Below are 22,016 nucleotides of genomic sequence, written 5' to 3' on the forward strand. Positions count from 1 at the left end.
CACTTTTCCGAGGGTCCGCTTCCACGGCGTTCCTGTGGAGCTCATCCAAACATGATGTTGGTGGTTGGCCACGGGGTTCATTTTGCAATGCTTTGTCACCGGAACGAAATTTGACAAACCAGCGGCGAATGGTGCATTCATTTACCATTCCTGGCCAAAAGGCACTGTTAGTGTTTTTGGTGGCTTGCTGAGCAGAATCTTCCAGTTTGAATTCTTAAAGACAAATTACTCGCAATTGTGTGTTCTCCATGGTGCACTTTCAGACAACCTTGTTCAGCAACACACTGCCTCCTGACTGTCTGGGTGCTCCAGCCTGTTTGCTGGACGTATACAGAGTTTAAAACGTTAGACCCGTGACCCCAGTCAATCCCTGTGTTGTGTTCTTGAGGTGAGTTTCCCACAAGACGTCAAAGCGGACATTTCATTCGCACCAACCCAATAGTTCTTCCATTCATATTGTGGGTTAGGCGTAGAGCTGACAACTCTGCACTGTAAAAAAAAAAATGTCAAGAAACAGCAATATAAGGCCATGGATGTTCCCAAGGTAAAATATTCCGGAGGTAAAATAGTCCCCCGTTCGGATCTCCGGGTGGGGACTACTTTGGGAGGTACCTGGACTAACGATAAGATCTACGTTAGGAATAAGGATATTAAAGTAGGCACCTGGAATGTTCTGAGACTTTACCGGCCTGGGGCATTTCAGTGTACAGTTAATGAGACAGTTAAGTATAAATTAGATGTAGTAGCTGTCCAGGAAGTTAGGTGGCCAGGAGAAGGGAATTGTAAAACTAAAAAATTATACTTTTTTCTATGGTGGTACAGAAAATCATAATTTTGGAACAGGATTTTTCATAAATAATAGAATTATCTCGGCTCTCAAAACAAGGATATCATATGCAGTTTTACAGGGTAGGTGGTGTAAAATTATTTTATTAAACATACATGCACCAACGGAAGATAAATATGATAATACTAAAGATGATTTTTATGCAGAGTTAGAACAGATCTTTGACAAATTTTCTCAGTACGATATGAAAATTCTGTTAGGTGACTGTAATGCACAGATTGGCAAAGAAGAGACATTTAGATAGATCATATTCTCATTGATAAGAGAATACATACTATTATAATTGACGTTCGTACACATAGAGGTGCTGACTGTGCCAGTGACCATTATTTAGTAATTGCTAAATTAAGAGAAAGACTCTCAGTGATAAATCATAAGCAACAAAATTTAAAAGTTCTAACATTTGATACAGGAAAGTTTACTGATGAAATTATTAAGAAAGATTACCAAATTAAACTGTCAAATAGATTTGATGTTTTGCAGGATTTAAATGATGATGAAAATGTAAATGAGAAGGACGTAAATAAGAATTGGGAGCACATACGTAATGCAATAGAATCAGCAGCTAAAGAAAGTATAGGATACCATAAACCGAGAAAAAGTAAGCCATGGTTTGATAATGAATGTCATAATCTAATAGAAATAAGAAATCAGGCTATACTTAGGTGGTTAAATAACTCGAATGATACAAATCTAAGAAATTATAATAGAATAAAGCGAGAAGTTAACCGCACGTTTAGAAGTAAAAAAGGAGATTACTTGAAAAGCAAAATTAACGAAATTGAAACAAACAGCAAAAATAAAAATATCAGCGATTTATGTAAAGGTGTAAATGAATTTAGAAAGGGGTGGCAACCTAAAGTAAATTTGATAAGAGATCAAGAAGGTGATTTTCTAGCTGACCCAAGCGATATTGTAAATAGATGGAAGAACTACTTTAATGACCTTTTAAATGTCCATGTAGGAGATAAATCAGAAGTAAATGAAGTACACACAGCAGAACCTTTAGTTCCAGAACCTAACTTGACTGAAGTTGAAGATACTATTAAAAGGCTAAAGAATAACAAAGCACCTGGCATTGATTTAATACCAGCTGAGTTAATTAAATATGGTGGAAATTCATTAATATGTCAAATTCATAAGTTAATTTGTTTAATATGGAATAAAGGAGAAATCCCTCAATAGTGGAATTAATCCATAATTGTACCTGTGTTTAAAAAAGGTGATAAAATGAACTGCAGTAATTACCGTGGAATTTCTCTACTCTCAACAACATACAAAATATTGTCTAACATTCTTTCAACAAGAATAACCCCATATGCTAAAGAAATTATAGGTGATTATTAATGTGGATTTAAACGTAACAGATCAACTATAGATCACATTTTTCACATCAGACAGACACTTGAAAAAAAGTGGGAATATAATCCAAATGTCCATTAGCTATTCATTGATTTCAAAAAAGCATATAATTCGGTCAAAAGAGATAAATTATATAATATATTAGTAGAGTTTGGAATACCTAAGAAGCTTGTTAGTATGATAAAAATATGCACCAGTGAAATAGAAAGTAAAATTCGTGTGGGTATTAATATGTCTGACAAATTTACAATTCATGATGGGTTAAAACAAGGAGATGCATTATCTCCATTACTCTTTAATTTTGCCTTAGAATATGCTGTTAAGAATTTAAAAGAAACTAACGAAGGACTAAAATTAAATGGTGTGACTCAGTTGTTATCATATGCAGATGATGTAGACTTACTGGGGAATGATGTGAATACAATTAAGAATAATGCTAAAATATTTTTCAAAACTGCTAAAGAGATAGGTTTGGAAGTTAACAAAGAAAAAACTAAATATATGCTTATAGGCCGAAACCAAGTGTTAGGTAATAATAAAAATCTAATTATTAATAACAACTCGTTTGAACCAGTTTCCAAATTCAAATACTTAGGAGTAATATTAACAAATGAAAATTATATTAAAGAGGAAATAAAAAGTAGGCTTAATTCAGGAAATGCATGTTACTTCTCTCTTCATAAACTTTTGTCTTCTCGTTTAATATCTAAGAAACTAAAAGTTAAAATATACAAAACAGTAATTTTGTCTGTAGTATTATATGGGTGTGAAACTTGGTCCCTTACATTGAAAGAGGAACATAAATTGAGAGTATTTGAAAATAAGATCCTTAGGAAAATCTTTGGACCTAAAAGGGATGAGGAGGCAGGTGAGTGGAGAAGGATACATAATTTAGAACTACATAATTTGTATTCATGTCCAGATATTATTAGAATAATGAAATCAAGAAGACTTAGGTGGGCAGGCCATGTGGCACGAATGGGAGAGGAAAGAGGAGTTTACAGGATTCTTGTTGGGAAACCTGATGGTAAGAGACTGGTAGGCAGGCCAAGACGAAGATGAAGGGATAACATTGAGATGGACCTAAAGGAAATCGGTAAGGATGGATCTTGCTAAGGAGGAACAGATGGAAGGCCTGTGTTGCTGCAGCGATGAACCTTCGGGTTTAAGAAGGCCAGAGAGTTAGTTAGTTAGCAATAATAATAATAATAAATTGTATGACTCTTCCCACCCTGAGAAAACGTACTGCGGGCACCTTGATTACAGACATGATGTAGAATATTTACACATTCCAAATACAAACTCATACTTGTAATATTTTCTTTAATTGATTCAGGGAGACTTAAATGAAAGTAGATGAAATCGCAGTTTGTTATTTATACGTATTTTCTCGAACACACTAGATTTTACATTCATGATTTTCATTACAATTGGAATAAAATGAATTTGAACGTTACCATTCGAAACATGAATCACATGTGAAAGGATATGTATTACATTTTTCTGTCGAGGACTGGTCCTCCTAATAATCACCAGTTTATCCCCCCTCTCTCTCTGTTATACAGGGTGTCTCAAAACTAATAGCGCAAACTGACACAGGGAAAAGTAAACGATAATAGAAGCAACAAAGTCTCAGTAAACTTGAGTCAGACCCATGCTTTTTTGCTTCTATTATCGTGTACTTTTACCTGTGTCAGTTTGCGCTATTGCTTTTGAGACACCCTGTATATACATGTGGGTGTGTGTGTATGAGAGAGAGAGAGAGAAAGAGAGATCGTGGCCGGCTGTGTGTAGTCTAGGCTTCATACATTTCAGTACAATTATCAGGGAATGCGCTATTTGCTAGTTACAGTGTTCACAAATAATGAATAATAATAATAATAAACTGGGAAAAACAATGAGTAAATAAAGAAATAGGGCAATGCGAGCACATGTAATATCACAAAGGAATGTCGAAATAGAGTTCATATTTTATAACTTTTAATCGACATGTCTTAAGTACTAAAATTAAATTTTGTAACAACTTAAAAGTAAAGAAGAACAGTTACATTCTGCTGAGTATTTTAATTTACATGAAGCACGAATCTTCAAGATCTAAAATGTTGTGTCCTCGGACACGATCGATAACTCGAAGTTGGAGTTTGAATCTGAAAAGTTTTAATTAGCAAGTTGGATCTGTAACAGGACACTTAAAAGTTCTATGACAAAGGAAACACAATGACAGAAACGCATTTTGGGTATCTGCATTAAAACGTAAATTACGAACATAAAAGGGGTGAGAGAATTTAAGTAGAAATTGTCAGCTCTGTAGGCGTCTTTTCCTTGTCTGGGACTGTAAAAATCTAACAGTGTTTTCACCTGGAACAAGATACGGAGTTTCAATTAAGTGGGCATGATAAAAGCGAGAAGTGTATTTTCGAGAAAAAATACGAAATAATATCTTTATCAAGATTCATTGTGTATTATTCTCTATTCTTCTTATAGTTAGCCTACGTGTATAACAAGCAGATCCTCGAATTGTGTATATAATTTTGTATTTTAGAAATGCAAATTTCGATTCCCAGCTCCTATAATTTCCGTTATCAAATACGAAAAGTGTAAATCTCCGTGACCGAGTGATTATAACAGCGCTTTACGGCGCCACGGTCCCGGGTTCGACTCCTGGCCTATTCATGGGTATTCTTTGTCAGTGTCTCATGTATTTCATCAAATCATCTCTCATCTTCATCTTCGCGAGTAGTGCAGGTGACCCGGTTCTGCGCCCGAAAATGGAGCTCGGTGGAGCTCGCCTTAATGGATTTCTCTCGTAAGGCATGAGCTCCATTTTCTGGCAGTGTTGCCAGCTCCTTACTCGAAAAAATCACCAAGGTTTTTTTTGGGTCTAACCTAGCCTAAAGCAAGAAGCTGGCAACCTTTTTCTTGCAGTGTTGCCGGCTCCTCACTCGAAAAAATCACCAAGGTTTTTGGTTTAACCTAACCTAAAGCAAGGGGCTGGCAACTTTTTTCTTGCAGTGTTGCCAACACTACATCCGAAAGTAAAGCTCGGTGGGGCTTGCTTTCATGGTTTGCTCTTGTAAGGCATAACTCCCCCCCCTCTATTTTCGGACACAGTATTACCAACATCTTACTCGAAAAAAATCACCAAGGTTTTTTGTCTAACCTAGCCTCAAGCAAGAAGCTGGCAACCTTGCTTAAGACTTGCCTTACAGTGCATAAAGCAAGGTTGCCAACCTACTGGTACTTTTACCATGGCTTTTTACAAAAAAAAAGAGAGAGGAGAGAGAGAGGGAAGAGTTAAACAACCGACAGCCTACCTACAGCTTTTTTTTTCCTTGGTCTAACCTAGCCTAAAGCAAGGAGCTGGCAACTTTGCTTGAGGCTTGCCTTACAGTGCATAAAGCAATTTTTGCCAACCTACACACACTAAACAAGGAGAGCCGGCAACAAACACGCACTGCCGTAAAAGAGAGAGAGATGGGTGGATGGTAATATAGTATGTGCGTGCGTGTGTGCGTATAATATGTAGCATTATTAACTAGAGTGTGTTGGCAATTTACTTACAACTAAAAAAAATAGAGATGCCAACTTTGCTGTAAGATGAAAAGAGAGAGAGAGATTTATGGCTGGCAACGGTGGTGGGCGATGTCCTCTTACTGTAAATTTTTTCCAAGTCCCAAAAAAAAAGAGAGAGAGAGGCCAATGTTTGTATATCGTGACCTTTGTAAACCTCTCTCTCTCGGGGGGAACGATGTGCCACACGCGCGCGCGCGCATATGTATTGTAACACAAACAAACAAACAAAATAATAATTGTTGTTTTTTTAGGAGGCCTGGCCCCTATAACCTCGCCAGGGTGCGTGGTGCCCAACCAAAAAATGTAAAAGTTTTCTAATGGCTGCGGTTATAGATTACCGGACCTCTGTAGAGTTTCACGTGTTTTTTTTTCCCCCAAACTTCCATGAAACCCTACAGAGGACCTCCGTAATGCATGCAACGTGTACTAACGACTCTAGTGTTATTTGATGTTGTGATATTTTTGGATATAGAGTTTTATTGTGAGATAGATAAAAATAATTATGTTTATTATAATATTTTCTTGATGAAGATGGAGAATGTATGTGTGTGTTACAAATAAAGTTGCATGCTTTTTTTCTAGTGTGTGTGTATGTGTTTTTGATGTTTCGACAGCATCTGAAACGATAAAAAAAAATTTATTGTTAATTTTCACGTGTAAAAAAACAACAACAATTTTTTTTGTGCAAAAATTCTGATTGTCTCGTACTATAGTGCAAAAAAGATATTATAACTGATAACTAATGAAATTGACATTTGTAACTGATCTGAACTAGTGAAATTCGTATTGTGCCATTGTAACTGATTGTGCTAGTACAAAAAATTTCTTATTGTGCAAGAAAAGATGTTAAAAAACTTGTTAAAACTGCTCTGTGACCCTCTCGTTCTTCACGTCGTAGGCGAAGGACTTCTCTGCAATCAGGATGACACTGCATAGGGTATCCTCGGGCAAGGCATCGTGGAACTCGCAGACGACCTTGATGTTGGTTCGATCGTTGACCACAACCTTCTTTCTCTTAGATGTGTTGATGACGGTCATGGGTCTCCGTGCTTTGAACTCGCTGGGCGTGTAGTACATGTCCACGCTTCCCTCGGTCACGCGTTTGTAAGCCGAGAACGCTTCGTAAAGTTTGAGGTAATCGTTTTTGGTCACGTCGAGGTTGTAATTCTCGCGCGGGAACACTTCGTTCCTACCGTTCTTCAGATAAACGTTCTTGATCTTGCAGTCGTCGAACTTGCTGGAATCTTTTTCCTGATTCTTGTCCCTCCCGGTCTGAAAAAGCACTACGACGAAATCTGGCATGTCGAACTGTATGTTGTTGAACTGCGTCGTCACGTCGAATTCCATGTGACTCCCCGACGCCATCTTCTGCACGCACTGGTAACCGTGAAAGTGAATCGGCACCTGCGGACTTTTCAAGATCTCCGCTTTGTACTTGAGGGCGTAGTTCGTTTCGTATTCCACAACCGGCATTCTCAATTCCATGCTTCGGATGACGCACTTGGCTGCTTCGGGTAAAGTGTTGGCTATCGGCGTGGTGCCGTTCGGACCCAAAGTAGCGTATCGCATCAGTGCGTCGTTGTCGTTGGCCGCTCTTCGAAATGTGACCCTCAGTCCTCCCTTCCACATGATCTCCTTGTAGTCCGAGAAGAAACCTGGCAGCAGACGCATGGGAAAGAGCACCGTGTGACTTCTCGTCGATATTTTGGTCCCGGCTTCGAATCCCCCGGCCTGGTAGTACGCTGCGTCCGTTTTGGATAATTTCAACGTTCCCACTGCCGTCGACGTGATGCCTGGATAATCTATTCTGTCGATGACGGTGTTGTGTTTCCTCACCTCCACCTGCGAGAACAGGTGAGGCACGAAGTTGTCCACGAGTATCAAGTTTGCTGCTGCAGGAAACGCGTCTCCGCTTTCCTTCTTCACCACGTCGAATTGAAGGTAGAGGTCCGCTCTGTGAGGATGAACGAACCCGTCGCCTACGTCCACGTCGTATTCGATCTCCCTGTTCGCTTCGTTGAGATTGGCGAACGTGCGACGGTTGGGAGGGAACGATTGCAATTCGTAACTTTCGATTTGCTCCATTTTACATGTATGGTTATTTATTATACGTTGATCTCCACGATGGCCGTCGTAGTGGCACCTGCGAAATCCACCACCTCTCCTTTCTCGTTCGTCACCACCAACTCTATGTCGTCTATGCGGTTGCGACATACTGGAAAATAGATCGGCGAAGAGGGTGTGTAGATGATCGGTTCCATGAACTCGGAACTTGGTTTGAAAGTGGCTATGATTCCCGTCTGCTTGTGACTTCCTAACAATCCGTCCGAAGATTTCGTGATCATACCTTCGGCCACGTTACAGTGTACGTTCAGAGTCTCTATGGCCAATAATTTAGGAATGTTGGTTGCTACGTGCTTGATGCCAGCTTCGAGTTTGGTGTCGTTCTCGAAACCTAAAAGTTCTCCCATGGTGCCCAGGTCCACGGTCTCCGTCGCGGATAGGATTTCCACTCTGTGCGTGACCGAATTTTGAGAAAGGTATGTGCCTTTGGGTAACTGAGCTTGCAAAGTGGAAAGATTGTATTGTCCTGGCGTGACGACGATGTGTTCGCTTCCGACGCTAATTTTGTTGTTGTGCTGCGTAACATTGGGTATGAGGTACATGCTGTAGAATGCACGCAGAGCCACGGATTTAGGATAGACGATGTCGTCGTGCAGCGTGAGTTTCAAGATCGAAGATTCGCTCGTGAGATGGAACACGCCCATCCTAGTGATGCTGTTTGAGGTTCCACAATGCTTTCTGGAAATCCTCGATCGTAGGGTTATTTATTTTAGAGAGAAACGCGAGCACGGAGAGGCAGAGATGACCGCAGTTCACGTCTCCGAAATTTTGAATGCGTTCGTCGTTGTAGTATATAGAGGTTTTGCTCGTTTTCAGATAATGAACTAAATTTGTAGGTGGAACACCTCCGAAAGAATCGAAAACGAATGCTTTATCATTGTCGTTTTTGTGGTAACATATCCAATGCGTGCCTGGATTTTCTTGACCGTCCAAGTTGACTACTCCGCATTCTCTTCTTTTAACGCTTGAAGGTAACGAGTCGGACATGAAAACTCCTCTGAAGTGTTTGATTTGTAACGGTCCGATCAGAGATTCAATGTCTCGGTTGGTGAGTGCTTCTGTTTCTTTTTTTTAAACTTCTTCATCACGCCCTTCTCCTTCTTCTCCATGGCCAGGTTGTGACGTTTCTGTTCTTCCAACTCGGCCTTGTTCTTCTTCGAGTCGATGACGGTTTTCGCGATGGCGGCACTTCCGCCGGCCAAACTTCCAACGGCCCCCAATGCTGCCAGGATGGCCGGGATGCTGAATATGAAACCTCCGATCTTTTGCTGTTTCCGCGAACGCTGCAATCTTTTCAATTGAGGTGTGCTGAGCAGCAATTCCATTCCGTGTCCTTTCGACAAGCAAGAACGTTTCTTCTCGCGTTGTTTCTTGGTGAGTAACCCATCGAGGGCACCTAGATTTTTAAGATTGGAGTATGGTATCTGGTACACGACACCCTTGGGCTTCATGTTGATGCTCTATGTGTTATTTTCACGGTATGTTATTTATATATATATTCTGAGATTTTTTATTGTGTAGTTTTTTACGGTATGTTATTTATATATTTTCAAGGCCTCGCAGTCTTTACACAAATTCTATTACGTGCTTCGTTTTCTTGCCAAGAAGTTCCTTTGTCCCCTTGTACACAATTCGAGTTTTGTTCTCGATTATAATAGATAGCTTCTCGTCGGATAACATGTTAGCGTATCGATCTGGTAAAAATAGACTGTATTGTGCGTTGAGCAACAGGCGTACCTTGGGACCATACTGGGTAGAAACGATTGAACCGGATGTTATCGTGTAAGGTTTGTCGACTTCCAATTCCTGAATTTTTACATACTCGACTGACAAATTTAGCATTTGTTTTAATGCTTGGAGATCACTTATTTTTTCAGTCGTCATATCAAAAAAATTTCAAAGTGTTAGAGAGAAATTTAATTGTTTTTTCACGATGTGTGTTATTTATATATACCGAAGATTATTTATTTATATATCAAGTTTTTTTTTTGACACGTATATATATTATTATTTTTTTAACAGAGGAAGAAAGTCCGTGCTTCGGAAAACGCGATGATGTGCGTAATGATATCTTTCGTCTCCTGCATAGACTTGTACCAATCTACTGTGTACCATCTTCTTCCCTGCCTTGCCTCCTCCAGTTCGTCCAACCTCTCGTTCAATTTTTCCCCTGCAGCCGAAAGCAGAATATTGAGATCACCGCACCTCAGGCCGCTGATCTCCCGAAGATGGTCCTTGAGAACTATTTCACACGGAATTCGAAATGCCGGCGTCGTTCTTGCTATGATTACAAGTTTATTAACATCTCTGTTTACTACTTTTTTGAATATTTTAGATAGTAGCTCGGGTGGCAAATCAGTTATACGAGACATGTTGTTATTATTATTATTTTTTACGGTATGTTATTTATATACCCCACCCCAATTTTTGTTTCGTGTTCATGGCGATGGTGGTACCCAGTGCGGCGACCCGTTCACCCAGCGATGCGTCTCTGCTCACGAACCTTTCGAAAGCTGCATGTTCCAATTTTTTGTCTGCTTCGTGACGTGCGTCCAGATCCGTCTGCGTGGTGTTGTAGGCGATGTCGTGATCTTTGCATGCTGCGTCCAACGGATTCACACCCTTGTCTCCTCTCTCCAATCTTTTCTCGAGTTTGGTACCCGGTCCGCAGTACTGGTAGCCAGGTAAATGCATCTCGAAAGGTAACTTGTTGATGATGTCGTTCACGAGTCCCTTTCCTTCGGCCACGTTCCAAAATTTGGGAGGCAGCGTGTTGATGATTTTGATCAGGTAACCTATGCCCTTGTCGTCGTTCACGATGAAGTTGGAAAGTTTCGTGCTGATCATGTCCACGATGCCAACCTTCTCGTTGTAGAAATTACGATTGCCTGCATTCTCTTCGCCGGCTATCACCAACAATCGGTCCACGAGTTTCCTAACGTCGTCCACCCAAACGAATTCTTTGGGTAACGTGTTGTAGCGTTTGACGCCGCTGCCTGTTTTGACCTGGTTCCAAATCGGTTTGATGAGATTCCTGTACTTCTCGCCGCTGCTCGATTTCACCCTATTCTGCGAGGCGTCGTTGTTCTGGTACAAGGCATCCGTCATGATCAGAATTTCCTTGTAACTTTGGTAATCTTCGTCGGTGTAATCTTTCGGCTGCTTTTTGGCGACGAGTTCCCACAGTCCCACCGTACCCGGATACCTGGTCCAACTATCCTTGTCGCCTAAATTGACTTTAATGTCGTTGCCTTCGAAGGTCACCTTCGATTTCCCAATCTTCCACACCACACCGCCGCCTTCGCTGGTTTCCATGCTAGGATACAATCCGAACACTTCATCCTTGTCGAATTTCCCCGTGCTCAGGTAGTCTCGTGCCAAAGGTCCCAACTCGATTTTATCCGAAGACGACGTGCTGCCTATGGCTAGACGTCGTGCAGGTGCATCCTTCAGTTCGAACGGTGTCGAAGGAATGTTCGAAATGGGCGTGGGTAAGGCGTAACTTTTAGCTGCGAGCGGTACAAGTTCATTAATCAAATTTTTATTTTGTTCCGTGACACTTTTAATTTCTTTACCTAGACTGCTGATGGCATCGATCACGGGTTGATCCTGACGTTTCTTCTCTTCGTAGAATCCGCGATTCTCGGATTTCCAACCTTTGAAGCGTTTCGCGAGGTAATCGCGAAGCTTGAGATTTTCGTCTTCGATTTTCCGTTTTGTCATGACGTTATTTATATACGTCGTTTCTCACAACGTTGCAACGTTTAGAAAGTCGTTGATTTTGTTTCTGTATTTTCCGTCGTTGGGTTTCCTCGTCATGTCGATCGTCGCGAATCCGAAATCGTCACCGTTCCAGCAAGTAGAGCAGCAGCGTTCCGAAAATTGATTGTAGTTCATGTCTCCGCCTACGTAGTCATCGTACGCGTGCTTGAGGTTGGTGTGATCTTGACGAAACAAACATATGAAATTAGCGTTGTCGCGCACTAACTGTTTTGGAATTTTGGAAAACGTTTGAGCTAGGTAGAAACAATCCATTCCTTTGTGACGACCTTGCGTGAAAAAGTTGCGAATTTCATTTTGATTTTCCAGGATGGCGTCGTCGAACGCGACGACTGAATTTTCACGACAATCATCGAGTGGTTTTATTTCCGAAGCGAACGTTGCAATGTCCAGACCATCGTACACTTTCATCAGTTGCTGGTATTTGGATTGCTCCAAACTTTTCGAGAACACGTACAGGTGTCTGTTCTTCCAATCTAGCAAATTCGGTGCGAGGAGAAAATTGTCCACGAGCAGTGTCGTTTTCCCACACCCCGAAGGACCTACGATCAGACAGCGGATGCTGTCGGGAAGCAACTCACCGTTCTTTTTTTTTTCTCGTTTGACTTTCCGGATCCGGTAGACGCTTCACCACGTTCCACGTACTCACAAGATCACTTCGTTCGCGTCGATCCAACTCTTTTCCGGAAGTCCCAGCCATTTGACAAACAGTTTGTCACCTTTCCTACGCAATACTTTCTCGATGAGGTACGTGTCGGGGTGTTTCGTTTTAGAGAGTTCCTCTTCGTAAAATCTTCCTTTCAAAATCTCGCCGCTACTATCTTTTATTATATACGTATGTCGGTTTCCGGGTAAAACTAGAACCACCGTAAAGAGTTCCGTGCTCCAATTTTTTGTGAACCCCTTCTCGAAGGCGCGTTTGAATTTGCTGATCCTCACCTGGTCTCCAATTTTGTATTTAGCTTTTCTTGTCGTGGGTGTGTACTTTGGACAGTAAACTGTAGAAATTAAACGCTGCTCGTCGGACTTGGTAACGTCGGCTGGCTTCATGCCTATCGTTCTGTGTACCGTATCATTATAGGTGTCGACGAGTTCCGGCAGGATGTCGACCCATTTGTAATTTCCCCGAAGCGTGAATCGTTTCCACATGTGTGTTTTCAAGGTTCGATTGAATCTTTCCACGATGCTGGCTTTGATGTGACTGAAGGTCGAATAATGTTGAATGTCATGTTTTTGAATAAACTTTTGGAATACGGCGTTGTAAAATTCTTTACCGTTGTCCGTTTGCAGAAACCGTGGTCGTCTGCCACCGCTTTCGCGAAAAATTGTCTTGAATGCTTCCGTGACGCACGTTCCCGTTCTCGCCTTCAAAGGTAGAGCCCATGCGAATTTCGAAAACGTGTCTATGACGGTGAGAAGGTACTTGTTGCCCTTTTTCAATTTATGCACGTTTTTCAAATTGCCGCTACTCATCTCCACGAGGTCACTTTGCCAGAGGTCGTCGATGCCCTTGGTTACCACAGCCAAACGTTCGTAGTTACGGCGTGCAGGTTTATGCAATTCTTCGACGATGGCTTGCCTAGACATTTTTTAGAGATTACGTTTCAAGAGAAGCACAAGCGTGATGGGATTCAAAGAGGGTGGCACTTCGCTCGTGTTTTGAATGATCAGCTTATCGCCGGCACTCACGTCGAAAACGGTAAGATCTTCGTCTTCGTGTATTTCATATATGTTGCGCGTTTCGTTCCAACGTGCCAGAGGAATGTTTCCTGCTTTCTGGACACCACGATTCGATATCAAAGTCATGGTGGGAACGCTAGCTTTTCTACCGTGAGACCAGTACGAAAATTCGTTTATCTGAATCGTGCCATCGAGGAGAAACTTCTAGTACGGATGATAAGGATGTAGCATGTACAGTTTGTTACCTTCGACGAACGTGGAGATTCTCTGTTGATTGGGTACGCTGTTGATTTCGATGGCTTGCAGAGAATGCAGTTTAGCGAATTTAGTGTCGACGCCGAGCAGATTACTGTGAACTTGTCCGAGTTTATTTTCGATGGGCAGCAAATGCTCGACTATGGTATCCGTTGCGGTAGAAAACGACGGTTTGATTTTCACTTCCACGTTCAACTGCTTGTAGTTTTCGTTGAGTTCTTGCAACTTGGCACCGAAAGAGGCCAGCGTCGATTCCTGTGTGGATTCCAGCACTCCAACTTGATCTCTGATGTTGACGACATTGTTCTGAAGGTTCTCGACTTGATTCAATTTCGAGCTCTTCTCGGTAAGATCGTTCACGATGCTTCGCATCTCTGTAAACTGCGTGTGAAGGTCGGCGACGCTCTGCGAAGTGGGCAGCGTCGACACCAGCGAACTAATTTCGTCTCGAATCTGTTCCACGTTCGCCGTTTCCGTTTCTAGTCGTTTCAGCATTCGAGATATGTTTCTTTTCAAAGCGTGCAATTCTTTGGAGGTGGGGAGATTGGCCACCCTACTCTCGAGATCGCTCAATGAGCTTTTGATGTCGCTCGATTCGGATAGTGCCGTCACCGCCGTTTTCAATTTTTCCAAATCTTCGCTCGAAGGCACGCTCGTCCGTAACGATTCCAAGTCACCCTGTATGTTGTCCAGTACGTGATGAAAATGAGCGAGATTCGTTTCGACGTTTAAATTTTCTAAATATTCGATCTTCTGCTGAACCGTGCTTAACGTGTCTTGAATGCTCGTCAACGCTCTCGCTTCAGCGTGAATATTTTTAATTTCTTCGTTGATCAATTCCAGAGAAGCCTGAAGCGTAGCGATGGTGGTTTGAATGTGTTCGAAATCTTGATAGGCCTCCAATTGAATTTTTATGTTCGCGACGCTTTTACCGATGACCTGCAGTTCGTCCGACGATGGTAGGTTCGTCATTGTATCTTCCAAAGTCTGCAACTTGGATTTAATTTCTTCCAACGTGCTGGTGAATTCTTCTTGTAATTTGGAAACGACGACATGTAAGCGTTCTGCGTCTATATCGTTCACGACGGTTTGAAGTTCAGAGAAATTCTTTTCTATTGCGGAAGTTCGTTCTTCGATTTCGAGTTTCAATTTTTCCAAATCTTCATTTTTCGATTGAAATTGCTGTAATTTGGCCAAATCATTTTGAAGCGAATCCACGCTCAACTGTATATTTTGAACGCTGTCGTAAGAAGGTACGTCGACATAATTTTTTATCAGCGTTTTCAGTTCGGAATCGATTTTCAGAATGGGGTCGAGACATTGCGCTTGGAGCGTAGCGATTTCCGACTCTAAACTTTTGTTTAAGGTTTCCTGCAAACGATCAAATCGGTCCTCAACTTCTTAACTCGAATGTCCAACATGAGAATCTCTTCTGCGTGGTCCACACGCTTGGTGTTGCCGAAAATGTCGTTAGGCATTTTTGGTTAACGGTTATTTATAATAGGATAGACGATTCGTAATTCTACGAAGAGAGGAATGAGTTTGTCGTAATCTACGAGGAGTTCCATGTAAAGATAATCTCCTGCAGACACATCGTACGTAATGTTAGAAAGCATCTTGTCGTGCTTAATTCGAAAAATGTTTTTGCCGGTAGAAATTTTGATTTCGCCTGCGTTTTCCGGATTCACGTTGATTTGAAGTTTCCCGTCGATCGGAATTTCGTAGAAATGTAAATTGTTATTAAAAACATAAAACATCTTGCCCACATCGTCATTCAGTTTCGTCCAAATGCTGTTGAGGTGAATAATCAACAGACCGTTGAGTTTAGGTAACACGGAAGGTAAGACTTCATAATCTGGTATGGTTTCCATAATGATCTGTTTTTGAAACCGAACAAATTCATAGGCATGCTGGTTATTTAAGAATACAGTCAAAGTTTTTTTGTAATGACAGTCAAAGTGTTTTTTTTGTTTTGTTTTGTTTTTATGAATCTTCTGTTGAAGATGGACATATGTTGCAGGTTTTGCTTTCTGCTAAGCGATAGTACCCCCACGGCAATGTGTGAATACCACACTCGAGGACGCACCTCTTGTCGTCGTTGGGATCCAGCGCAATTTTTCTAACTTTGTTTGTGGTCAACACATGGTCGACGCTCTGGATGCGCTGTTCTTCTCTTAGAACCGACGACCTGGTTATGAGGCAATCGACAAAGTCCTCGAATGCGAGATGCTCCCGAACCACCTGTCTGCCGACACCCTTGGCCTTCTTGGTAACGCTGCCCTCGGCTTTGATGGCATAGGCCTTGGCGCGAAGACCTGCAAACTCGAGAATTACATCACCGTCCTTCTCGTCTTTGAGTTTGCCAGGTACTTTTTTGTTTCGGGGCAGGATGCCGTACTGGTTCGGCTGGGGATAGCCCGAGGTGTCGAAGAGGTTAACCAAAGCTGGTGCCGTGACTATATCCCTGTATGCATCGGCTGAGTGGACGTGGTACACCAAGCTGTCCGTGTCCGTGTAGAGAAGCGAGATGTTGTGGCTATAATGTGGACGTAATATGTCGTAGTACGTCTCGAACATGTGCAGCTTGCTCAGGTCTAATACTGAGGCACCAACATAAATTGGCTTGTCGAGCCTCACCTCACTCTTCCTCATATGCACCAGAGCAAGCTGCTCATTATAAATGGTCATCGATTTAAATAATGGGTTTGCTACGAGCCTGCGACATTGTGCTTTCCTCGTTACCAATTTTATGTCCATGCGATTCCGTACATTCTCCATAGTTTTGCCAAACACCGCATTATTCATTAACTTGAAGAAATCGCGATCGAAATCAGAAGTGGCGACTGTGCGATGTTCGGTGTTGAGCTCGATGTATGGCTTCAACCATGGAGAATGCTCGAACATCAAAACTCGATGTACTGTGCGGACGGTAACCCCTTGCTTCATCAACCACCGGAGGTTTTGGTAGTGCAGGACATAACGCTCTTTGGACTCGAAATCCATGACGAGCTTCTTCTGGTTGGAATCGGGTGGACACTTGAACTCGGGTGCAGGGGGAAGATCGCAGAACAAATCCTGCAGCTTCTCGGAGAACTCAAGGTCCACCTCGGCGAAGAACCCATGTTCCGAATCGTCGAAGTTTTCGACGTCGAAGTTGGAAGGGTCAGCCCACTCGAAGCCTCTAAAGGGGAGTGGCTGCATCATGGAGTGTCCGTAGAGGTTATTGACGTCCGTGTACATGATGTAGCTGGACGGTTGTGAGGGGTCGTAACCGGTGGCCATGTGGTGATTGTTGGCGCGCGAGTGTCGCTGCGACACCTGGACCATTCCACCCCGCACGGCACGTTCCACAAACAGCATCATGTTCACGTCCGAAAGAAGCTCCAGCTCGATCTTCGTCACCAGAAACATGGCTGACCACGCCAGTCCGGGGAGACTGTAGAAGTAGGCAGGGTCCAGCTGGTAGATGGTCTTCGCAGTCGCACGGAACGTCTGGAACACGTCGGCGAGGAGCGTCACATCAAGTCTGAGGTAGGCGTCGTGGTAGTCCCCGAGAGTTCGACAGCCCAGCTCGCGCCACATGGACTGGGCGTGGTGATATTCCTCGTCGGTGATGTTCGAGCCTCGCAGCTTGCTATAGAAGTTTGCTCGAGGAGGTAGCGACGTCTCTGCGAACTTGGAAGGGTCTGTGATGTATTCGTAGGGATAGACCCCCTTACGCTTGAAGAGGCCGGCGTCCAAGTTCGGAAAGTTCGCGGAGGTGATGAGCATTTGCTCGTCGCTAAGCTTCCCTGCGAGAGCATCGAGGCTGGCCGGGAGGAACCTCAGGGAGTCGAGGAAGCGAAGCTCGACGGTAGAGCGTAATTCTGAGATTCGCACCCACTTGCTCAAGCTAATGTAACGCTCCTCGTTCTGCGCCAGGACGTTGATTCGCATGTTGTCGTACCCAAAGTGAGGCACCAGATGGTGGAAGTCGTATCCCGAGCCATTTTGAAAAAACACAGGGATGAAGCGCGGGTCCCGGGCCATGAGATTGCATCCGTTGCACCATGGACCAACATACCTACCGTTAAAGTGATCGTGGTGTTGGACTTTACGGTTGTTGGTGGTGTACTCCTTGACGCAGACAGGGCAAGCGATGGCCTCGTCGTGTCTACGTTGATCGTCGGGAGACAGTGGGAGCATAGACTTGGGGGCCAACAGTACCTTCCCTATCTTGCTGGCTTCCACAACCATCCTCTCGAGGAAGTGTTTGGCTGCGTCGGGACCGCGATACACGTAGGGCTCGGGGGCGATGTGCTGGTCACGTCGCACCACAACGTAGGCATAACTCGAGGCCTCGTGGAGTTGGTAAGGGGTGGTGGAGGAAACTTCGGGATCTGGATCGCAAGTGGACAGGGGTTTGAGGAAGGCCTCGAAATCCGCGATGATGATAGCGGGATGCTCCACCATGGCACCGTGCATGTGGAAACGCTCCACGGTGCCAGGTTTGGGCAAGACTGCCACACCTGGCTCGTTGGCATTGCAGTAGATCTTGTGGCTGGCGAGCTTCTCTGCAGCGATGTTGGGACCTCTGATGCGCTGGTAGTCCTGCTGTTCTCGATTATCAAAAGTTGACAAGCACCTTCGACACACCTCGACGTGGTGACTATCACTGCTCCGCTGGCTCGAAACAAGTCTAGAGAGGGAACGGATGAGGGTGTAGTGGTGATTGGTCTCGTCCTTGATGAGCAGAAGGTGAATTTCCTGCGCACCATCAACATTTACGTCGCTCACCCTGATGGGGTACACCGCATTTTCGTCAGTGAGACCGTAAACGTTGATAGCCAACCGCGCACGAACCTCAAACTTTCGAATGTCCGAAAGCGCCACCGGGTAGTCGATCCCAGCCATCGCAACTTCCAGCTCTGCCTCGTAGGGTAGGTAGTGGTTAAGTCGGTGTGGATGGTTTTTCCTGTCGACAGGGTGCAACGCTGCAAGCACCGACCATACGAAGCACTTGGCGTCATTGTTCTGAATGTTCAGGACGGCCTTCTTTGCCACAATGGTAGGTGGTAAGGGGACGTAGCTGGAGGCGGAGAGAGGCAAGAACTTACAAAGTTTGACGCACAGTTCGTGAGGCTCGCCACACAGCGAACCCCCCGAGCCTTTAGCTTGATGTTCTTCTTGTTTGGTCACCAGCTCCTCTGCAAACTGGTTGTAGATGACCTCGAGGTTGTCGACATCCGCCAGATGCAGCGTCTTCGCCTTGGTGTTGTGGCAGAAGCTGTAAATTTCTTCAGACGGCTTCTTGTACTGGCAACGTAGCGATGCGTAGAATTTGGTGGAGTACGTAGCCAGTGCATCGCCGAGGATGGAAATGATTTTGGCTTGCACGTTCTCCAAAAAGCTACGCACGTCGCATGAGCCCTCCGAAGTGAGGACAAAGTCCTCTAACAACCGCTCGAAAGCAGCCTGGTTCGCTTTCGCTACAGGCTTGACGCGTTTCGTGGGTGGTGCATTGATGGAGGCTGCTTCTGCCTTCCTCTTGGTGGAGGTCGAAGGCTTGGCCCCAGATGTATTTTTGTTTAGACAATTAAGCTTATGCTTCTCGACATACGCAATTGTGAACTGTTTATTGCATCCGGAACATAGTTCAGTGGCAGCCAAATGCTTGCCTGGCACGCAGGTACGACAATGTCTTGCAAAATGTATGCTTGATTTGGTTTTCTTGCACACAGGACAACTTTTCATGGAGCGCATTTTTTTTGGGGGGTATGTTTATTTATATGTGATCTGTTGGTGGTAGAGTGTTTACAAAAAAAATGCCTTACGAGAAAAATTTTGTATGCTAATTCTAATTAGTGTTAGTTTGAGGGGTTTATTTATATATGGGTGGCGTTGTTTTCCTCAAATATGTGTTTTAATCAACCCTGTAAAAAAATTTAAAAAAATATATAAGAAAAATATGATTGTAGATAGGAAAAAGCACAATAAATATTGTATGCATGTGTAATTCTATTTAGCTTATTTTTGCTAGACACGAATCTTCTTCAGATTTTATTGCCCGTTAGTATATTTTTCTACCAATCTAGTAGAGGTATGAAACTATGAAAATATACTTGTTTAAGCACTAATCATTATGTTTCCAATAGGACTCCTATGGGACGTAAAACCTTGTAACTTTGCTCTATGTATATACTAGTGCTTTTCCAATATATTCACAAAACCTTAGAACCTTCACAGACAAAAAGATAAAGTTTCCTCCTGTGTACATGTATAATTCGAATCCCACTGTAGGTCCAGTTTCGATTAACCTTACTGTGCATAAAGTAGACTTAAAAAAAACAACAAATCCAACTCAGAGTATCAACACATTCAAAAAGATAAACACACACAAAAGAAAATACTCGAAAACTAGCTAAATTTACTCAAGCTTTTATTTTTCATAATGTCAAGAGCATCTACCTCTAGCGCAGGTTGCTTGTTGCTGACTTACAGACTGATAAGAGCTTATGTAAGAGCACCCTGCTTGGCGACGAGCTGTAGAAGCCACAATTACCTAACCTATTTTTTTTAAATATATTTGTAAAATCCATCTAATGTCTGAATTAAAAAAAATATATTATATTTGTTAACTGTTTAAGAAAATTTTTTGCAAAATACCCCGACAACGTTTCAGCTACTAGGACCTCATTACCATGAGCCTAATCCTAGTAAGCCACATACACACCTGTTCTTCGTATCGCATATGCTAGTAAGTCAGATGACATACTGGGAGAATCACATTTCCCCTAATGATCCCACCACAACAAACGTCGCACATGCTAGAAGAAACAGGATCAGGATATTTTATGCTAAATTTACGGCTGCCTGTATGCAGTTATAGGCAAATCATTAAAAGAGCGATCTAATATACAATGATTTCTCCTACCATGTACCCTAACATACAATTTAACATAACAAATAAAATTTCGATTCGTCTATATATACCCAACAAAACTCAAAAACTGTCATACGCGAGAGCTAATATTTTGCAACAACTATAATTACCCAACACTAGCAACAAGAACAAAAAAAATATATCAATTACTTGTATAATATTAATTAGTAACTTTAGATAATATTAATTATTAGTTTTCAGTTGTAATTAATTTTAAAAAACAATTAATAACATGTTAGGTGATGATAACCAAGTGCAAAAAGCATTGCATTTTTTTTTTTTACACACAAACAAAACACCACATAGTTCACAAAACCTCTAACAGATGGCAGATAGTTAGGATGATTTTTGGGTTGTTGGATTGGGGTTGAAGAAGACTATTTGTTGTAGTGACCACACTATTGTTGTTTTTTTTTGTGTGTGTTTTCTGTTCTTTTACGAGAATTAATATAGGTTGTCATAGAACCCTCCAATTCATGACTTAGGAAAAATCTGTTTGGTGATTCATCATGTACACCTATATGTGAGAAAAAGTATGAATAGAACCTATGCTCGGAAATCCAAAATGGCGACCGGAAGTGGGGTTATCTTTGAAACGGCAAGACTTAGAAAAAATCTGTTTGCGGATTCATCAGGTACACCTATACGTGAGAAAAAATATGAATAGAACCTATGTTCGGAAATCCAAAATAGCGACCGGAAGTGGGGTTATCTTGGAAACGGCAAGACTTAGAAAAAATCTGTTTGCGGATTCGTCATGTACGCCTATATGTAAGTAAAATATGAATAGAACCTATGCTCGGAAATCCAAAATAGCGACCGGAAGTGGGGTTATCTTTTAAACGGCAAGACTTAGAAAAAATCTGTTTGCGGATTCATCAGGTACACCTATACGTGAGAAAAAATATGAATAGAACCTATGTTCGGAAATCCAAAATAGCGACCGGAAGTGGGGTTATCTTGGAAACGGCAAGACTTAGAAAAAATCTGTTTGCGGATTCGTCATGTACGCCTATATGTAAGTAAAATATGAATAGAACCTATGCTCGGAAATCCAAGAAAAAAAAAGCTGTAGGTAGGCTGTCGGTTGTTTAACTCTTCCCTCTCTCTCTCCTCTCTCTTTTTTGTAAAAAGCCATGGCAAAAATACCAGTAGGTTGGCAACCTTGCTTTATGTATTGTAAGGCAAGTTTTAAGTAAGGTTGCCAGCTCCTTGTTTTAGGTTAGGCTAGGTTAGGTTAGGTTAGGTTAGGTTAGGGTGGGTTAGGTTAGGTTAGGTTAGGTTAGGTTAGGTTAGGGTAGGTTAGGTTAGGTTAGGTTAGGTTAGGTTGGGTTAGGTTAGGGTGGGTTAGGTTAGGTTAGGTTAGGTTAGGTTAGGTTAGGGTGGGTTAGGTTAGGTTAGGGTGGGTTAGGTTAGGTTAGGTTAGGTTAGGGTAGGTTAGGTTAGGTTAGGTTAGGTTAGGGTGGGTTAGGT

This window comes from Lepisma saccharinum, chromosome 22 (genome assembly GCF_977018435.1).
Source record: "Lepisma saccharinum chromosome 22, izLepSacc3.1, whole genome shotgun sequence".
Classification (NCBI taxonomy): Eukaryota; Metazoa; Arthropoda; class Insecta; order Zygentoma; family Lepismatidae; genus Lepisma; species Lepisma saccharinum.